The sequence below is a fragment of the Lepus europaeus genome, unplaced genomic scaffold (genome assembly GCF_033115175.1).
Source record: "Lepus europaeus isolate LE1 unplaced genomic scaffold, mLepTim1.pri SCAFFOLD_3_1, whole genome shotgun sequence".
In the NCBI taxonomy this organism is placed as follows: Eukaryota; Metazoa; Chordata; class Mammalia; order Lagomorpha; family Leporidae; genus Lepus; species Lepus europaeus.
The window spans coordinates 13,257,256-13,264,897 of NW_026909276.1; the positions used below are offsets into that span (position 1 = coordinate 13,257,256).

A 7,642-nucleotide genomic window follows, 5' to 3' on the forward strand; every position below is an offset into this window, starting at 1 on the left:
GGGGTCCAAGCACTTGGGCCACCATCCTCTGCTTTCCCAGGTCATTATCACAGAGCTGGATTGGAAATGGAGCAGCTGAGACATGAACTGGCACCTGTATGGGTAACAGTGCCACAGGCAGAGGCTTAATGACTATGGCACGCACCGCTTCCCACTTTATCTAAATTTACAGTAAACCCATGAGTTGTACCACAACACAATTTTCCTTCCTTCCTTCCCTCCTTCTCTCCTTCCCTTGTTCCTTCCTTCCTTTCTTCCTTCCTTCCTTCTTTTCTTTTTCTTTCTTTCTTCTCTCTTTTTCTTTCTTTCTATTTCTTTTTCTTTCTTTCTTTCTTTTTCTTTCTTCCTTTTTGTTAATTTTTCTGTGTCATGAAGCTTGCACATTGCATCTAGGGACATGGACCAGGGAGAGAGGCTTATGATTACTGTGTGCAAATACTCTCCTCTTGAGGGTCAAAGCATCTGACAAAGTAGCTCTCCTAGATTAAGTCCTCAAGTGCCTCTCTCAATAATAAGCGAGAGAAGGTGTGCTAACTGAAGAACATCTTTGGTTTAATTAACTCTAGGAGGTCTGAGTGTTGCTGGGGTCCTCATTGGGCTATAATAATGGGTCATGAATCATTTGAGTGTGACTGTTCACCACTAGAGGGCTCTGTAGGGTCAATTACATTTTCACAATCATTGACATCTGATTCCCCACTGTTGTCCCCAGCTGCTCTTCTGGGAAAGAAAATCTGCTTCACTTGCAGGATACTTAAGTCCAGCAGTGGCAGAAGCATAACTGAAAGAGCCCACAGCTGAGACAAAGGCAAAAAGACACTTGCTTCCATGTGAGAATGACTAAGAATACTTTCTTGATTGGATAAGACTCATCATGAAGAGGATCAGGGACCTCTGCATCTCCAAGTGTATTTCTACCTCCCAGCTGTGAACACTGAATAGGGTATCCAACAAATAAACAATGATTCCATACTTCCATGTGGTGCTTCTCTGCTTAACATTGCCTGCTGAAATCTTGTTCCCATATACTTTTACCCAGCATGATTTGTCTTAATTTTTTCACTTCTCACTGACAATATTCAACAATTTGCACACTGTGCTCTACATTTGACACACTGACAGCACTTTCTTTTTGTGTGCACTATAAACCTGATAAATTGCTCTAATGATTTTTATTATTTCATCATTGTAAAAATGCCAGTATCATGTTCTTTAATGAGTTTGGCATAATACTGAAAGGTGTTTGACACTGAAGACACTGTGTTCTTGCTTGCTAGTATTACCTAGATTGAGAGTAGTGATATCCTCTGATTATACCTTCAAATTGAACTAAAGAGAGCCTAAATTCTAAAACAGGAATAAAATTGATAATAGTGGAGGTGAAGCTGATGAGAAGGAAAACAAGATTGGGCACTCTGATGGTGTGAACAAGCTGTTTATGGGTGATCTGTTCCTTATATAAAACCTGCTGCTGCAGATTTGCCAAGTTAGATACCACTCAGTAACCTTCTTTCACGTATCTTTAAGAATTCTGTCTCAAATCTCTCCCTTAATTTCACTTTCACAGTTATGGAAAACAAAGTTTTGAACAAAGCTGATGGTTATGGATTTAAATTATTTGCAGAAATTCTGTCTTGCTAATGCATGAATCACTGATGCTAAAAGTTTCCTCTTATCTCTTCCAGCAAGAATCCTTAATGGCCCACACTGCTGCTGGTGCTGTAGAAACTTACAGTGTGGAAGGTGTAGTCCAAAATGGAGGCTGTCATGATGAAATTCTCTGAGTGCACTATTTTAATATCAGGCAGTGGGTTAATGCCCTGGCCTGAAGTGCCAGCACCACTTATGTGCGCCACTTCAAGACCAGGCTGCACCACTTGTGATTCAGCTCCTGGCTCTTGGCTTCCAATTGGCACAGCTCTGGCCATAATGGCCAATTGGGGAGTGAACCATTAGATGAAAGACCTCTCTCTGCCTCTCCTCTCTCTGTGTTACTCTGACTTTTGAATAAATATATCTTTTTTTAAAAAAAGTTATTTGGCATATCACCTTTACTATAAAAATCACATCTGAGCAAGGTTTCGGCTCTGGATGCAACAGACTGTCACTGGCTAAGTGATAATTACAGTGTACTGACCTCTTCCAGATGGCAGCAGAACCCACAAGCACAGCCCCTTCTCTGTGATGACACCACTCCACATGCCCACTGCTCTCCTGCATGCTGCTCTTGAGCTCTAGCCTTTTAGTTTGCAACCAACCAACCACAGTTGGCTCTAATCACACACATCATGCTGCAAATATCACATGTTTGAGAGAGGACTTACTGTCACAGACCCACTGGTGTTTGGGGACAGGGATGGCTGAGCACACCCTGGCATCTGCTACTAAGAAATGACACAAAGGGCCCCAGATCTCAGAACTTATTCTTTGAGTGTTTACAGCATCTCTTGGTTTGGTTTGAAGAGGTCAATTATTTCTGAGTTTTTGGTCCAGCAGTCTGACAGCTACCAAGAAATTAATTCTCCCATTCTTTAATCAGGCATTTGAAACTTATTAGCAATATGTGTATTTCTTCATCTTTGAATAATGACTACTTCTCTGAAGAAAACAATGAGAGACACCAGGCAGGTTTTCTCTGGTAGGGTAAATCACACTTAGTAATATATGATTCAAATTAGTAGATCATTTTCCATTTTGACTTAAAGATCCTACCAGTTCCTGCTTACTACGTTGTCTTCAGAACTCTTTCACATTAAATATGACTAATATGCATTTCCATATTTTGAAAGAGAGTATAAAAACATCTCACAGCTTTTAATAAAACTTTCCTGTTCCCTTTTGCAGCAAATAGGCAAAGCCAGTTCAACACACCAGTATGAGAGGGGGGAAAAAAACTCAACAAATTAAAATAATATTCAAACCACAGCATTAAGTATGTCTACATCCAGCTCAACATCAACATTTCTAATATATCAATAATTCTATCAGATTTTCTCTGTAGGGAACCTTTTTTTAATATGTTCAGATTATTTACAACTGTACAAGCAAAGCACACTCCCAAAGTGCACATATCTAATACAGTACCAACTATTTGCATTTACAGGATTTTTCAACAATCAGAAAAAAGATCACCTGTTTAAGATCCTTAAGGTATATTACAAAAACTGCTGCTAGTTCTTGTACTATGGTATGCTTACTCAGTAAAACTAGTGACAAAATACACACACAGTAACTGAGTAATATATACTGAGTAAGGTAAAACTAGTGACAAAATACACACACAGAAACTGAGTAATTATGATGCACTCATGTCAACCTGGGGTGTCTCCATGAACTCTTAGCTGTCTTATACAAAAGTTAAAGCAAAGTCATTTTCAAGTTTAAATGCAATTCAAGCCTTTAAATATTGGATGAAAATATTTTTTTTAAAAAAACCTCAGTCTTGTTAAATAACATTTTATGGAATAAACTGTATGGTTACATGTAGCAGGAAATATTTTAATGTCTGCTGCTTAGAATAATTAAAGAAAAATGTTGGGGGCCAGCACCGTGGCTCACTTGGTTAATCCTCCACCTGCAGTGCTGGCACCCCATATGGGTGCCGGGTTCTAGTCCCAGTTGCTCCTCTTCCAGTCCAGCTCTCTGCTGTGGCCCAGGAAGGCAGTGGAGGATGGCCCATGTACTTGGGCCCCTGCACCCACATTGGAGACCAGGAGGAGGCACCAGGCTCCTGGCTTCAGGTCGGCATAGCTCTGGTCATGGTGGCCATTTGGGGGATGAACCAATGGAAGGAAGACATTTCTCTCTGTCTCTCTCTTTCACTATATAACTCTATCTGTCAAATAAATAAAGAGAATAATTTTAGGCATTTTAAGACAAAATAATTTATATTTAAATTTATTATAAACTTGATAACTTTAGTGCTTCCTTGTTCAGAAGTACAACACTTCTAGAAGTGAATCAATGAGACCCTCATCTTGGAGGTAAAAAGAGCAACAATTTTTGTCCTCCACCAGCCAAAGAGGGGAATAAAACTACAAACACTACTCTCACACATAACTTTTAAATCCATGTGCTTTGCAGAGGTTCAGGAAGACATTGTCATGGAGTTAAGATGAGGACTCTCCTGAAAGAGTGCCTGGGGGTTGGGGGAACATGGACAGAAATGTGCATGGAGCAGGTGCACTAGGCCAAGAGCCAGAGCAGCCAGCTCACAGGGATCCAAACCATTTCATGATACAACATACTGGCAGCATGTCAGTGGCCAAAAAAGTATATTTTCATTTAGGTTCTATTCACTTGTTTTGAATTGATTTTAGGTAATAGCCACTTGCAATTGAGGGGAGAAGCTGGCTACTTGCTGACAGGATGTCAAAACTCAAAGCTTTCAGGTTTCTCTAGGGTGTTCTCTGCAGATTATTTCTGCCCACTGGATCAAAAAAGGCCTATATGTACATTTATATGTATTTTTAAATGCTAGAATTATTTGTTATCAGTTTAGATGAAAGCACAGCTCCCATGCCAGTGTGTCAGCGACCTGACACTGCCAACCCCCTTCCACCTTGAGGCTAAGGCCACCCTTGACAGCCCTCATACATCTGCTGGGGCATCTGAGATACGCACTTGTAGATCAATATTATTTTAAAAAATAAAGTAGTATAGTTCCCTTAATTTAGAAAAATTCACTATATATAGCTTGCATTCAGAACCACACAGAGGCTTAACAGAAAACTCCAATCTGTTGGGATAAATGCATTTTCTATCCTAAAAAATCAGACTTACACATCACCTCCAGTTAAGCACCAATGAAAAATAATGTTTATATTAATTAAATCCTGAAAAATAGTTTTTTTTAGAGGGGGAGAATCTGACTCACAGAAGAAAAAATAACTTGCAGGCATTCCATGGGGCTCACAGATGCTGCAACTGCCCAACCAGCCACTCATCCTCATACTGAGTGGGAAAAGTGTTTCATTTGTGGCTAATGCAGCTCTTTGCAACCCCTCCCAGACATAGAATTTTTACTGATGAGACTTGGGGGTAGTGTTCTGTCCCCTGTGAAGACACTTTCCAACAGCTGGTGGTGAGGGCCAGTGCCCAGGCTGCTTCCCCTGGTCTTTGGGGACTCTGGGAATGGACTTGAGGACAGGGGGCTCCCTCTATTTCCACACAGGTGCAGAAAGCTTCTTCTCCTCCTTCCTACAACTGCCATCATTTGACTTTTGTTCTTTTGAGGGTTGCAGTGGAGAAGAAGGTGACTCTTTACTCGTTCTCTGACAAATCTGGGCATTTGCAATTCTGTGGCAGCTCCATGCACCTGCTCTGATTTACACACAGTTGTAGTAAGGACAGAAGGGAGTCTGTCCACACTGAAGGTTTCCCTCTGCTTTTCTGCCACCTTGGGATCCTCAGGTAAATGAGCTAGGGATGGGGATCATTCATACATTGCTGATACAGCACAAGAAGCCAGCAGTGAGGGCTCTCTGGGGACCACTACAGGAATAGTGTTCCTACTTGCATCTGCATGGGGGCTCCTTTCCTTTGATAATCCTATTATCAAGCTAGATAGCCTGTTTTCAAACAAGTCCTCTGTCTTCAAATTGCCTCAGCTCCAGGTAATGGGGGGAAGTTGGACAGCCCCAGTTCAAAGTTTGTGATGGAGGCTTTGGTCGTGTTGGAGACTGAGTTTGGCTGCTTGTAAACTTTTCCTCCCTTTTCTTCTTATAGCCAAAGGAATTTTTCCTGCTTCTGGGAGGATACTGTATGAGTGAAGTCAGAGGAGAGGCTGCAGGCTTGAAGGTTGGAGATGTAAACCCATGTATAAATCCAGTATTTGGAAATAGTTACCAAGGGTGGATTGAAATAGCTATGCATTAATGACAATGTCTGGGAGCAGTCAGGCTGTACAGAGGAAACTCTTGTTGGGGACTGTATACTGGAGGTAAATAAATGATGTGTAACACTGCTATGTATAAAGGTTCATGTAGAGAGACCTAAATCCATTCTTTGGCAAAAATGGGATCATAGCTATTTCCTTTGCTTTTAGCTGCACTTTAATTGGTTTTCCTTGAAAAGTTTTGACTTTTCACAGGTATTTGTAAGCCTGTTGTGCATCAACTTCTGCTTCAAATGTAATAAATTAATTATCATTATGGGCAAATTCACAGTTTATAAATTTCAGTAAGTTATTTCCTTTAAATAGTGCTTCTACTTCTTCCACAGGGGTAGATTCAGATATTTCTCGCAATATTACTATGCAATGATTTTGATTTGGCCTTACTTTTTCTGCCTTCTCATCCACCTTAGCACTTCAACAATCAAATCCACACTAGTACTGAGTTTCTTGATATGGTCAAGGTTAGCTACCATTGTAATTTGAGCATACTGATCACTATCCATCTGTGATGTAAGATAGATGGCACTAGCAAGAGTCTCCCTAGATAAACAGAAATCCAATTTTTTTAAGTACTTCTTGAGAATCTTTCTGGCTTTCTGGTTGAGATGCATTTCCTCCTGTTTCACTATTTTCAGGTAGAGATTTGTATTCTGCATGATCCAGAGCCAAAGCATTCATGTCTGTTTTGACTCAGGTAAATCTGGTAATGCTTCATTCTCATGACTTTGTCACCATCACCATTGACATCCAATCCCTGCAGGCTGCAGTCTGCACCATGCCCAGCTGTCTCCTCCCATGCAGCACTCAAACCGACAGCTACACTACTTGCTTCCAAATGTAACATGAGTCCCCCACACTTTCGCATTAGGGTTTAGCTCAGAAACTTTAGTTGTCGGTACCTGACTCAAAGCTGGGATGGAACTTGTTTGAGAAGTGGTTTGAGATATAGGACCATTCATCAGATGAGAGCTGCCCTTGCCCTCTTGACCTCACTGTGCCTGCAGTTCAGCCACAACTTTAGCGTCCTGACCAGAAGTCATGGGTTCCACTAGGAGAAGTTTAATGTAAACTTCAGGATGCTGCTAGCTTTGCCCGCCTTGCCCAACTGGCCTCTGGGGGACTCCTTGCTGCAGCCCCGGTGCCCGGCGACCACGCGACATGGAGGGAGAGCTGAGGAGGGAGACTAGGAAGAGGCGGCACTGCAGCACCAGGCTGGACGCAGGAAGCAAGGGCCGGCATGGGCCGGGTGCAGTGGCGGAAGCGGATTCTTCCCCTTTCGGGCCGAAAATGTCTCAACCTTGAGACTCTGGATCTCCAACACTCCTTCCCTTCGCATAAGAACACACTTAAAAAATCCTTAAAAGGTTGTGTGTGAATCAATCTGGCAGAAATTCACTAAATACCGTTGATAGCATCCATCATAGCATAGATGGGAGACTGAGCAGAGCCCAGCATCAAACCACCGTGCTTCTGATAATACAGGGCCCACATTTTCTCAGAAAGGAACACTGGAGGGACCCCCCAAGGTGGGTCAGAGGCAAAAGTGCTAAAAGGATAATAACTGGGCATTCTCAATGAATAGGACTCACTCATGGTATTTCTGTAAGTTTGAAATAATTTCAAAATTAACTACTCTTAAAATGACCAATTTGTAAGATGACAATATCCATATCATGTTAGTAAAGTAGGGGCAGCAACAAATACTATGAAAGCTAAACCTTACCCAATTCTTATTAGGCCAAAGTT

The 7,642-nt window shown here is 41.6% G+C and overlaps 2 pseudogenes; both read right to left on the minus strand.

Moving 5' to 3' along the window:
• Positions 1–562: 562 nt before the first annotated feature.
• LOC133755124 (BRISC complex subunit Abraxas 2-like) lies at positions 563–1,769 on the minus strand (annotated as a pseudogene).
• Positions 1,770–5,021: 3,252 nt separating this feature from the next.
• On the minus strand, positions 5,022–6,936 carry LOC133755350 (la-related protein 4B-like; annotated as a pseudogene).
• Positions 6,937–7,642: the final 706 nt, after the last annotated feature.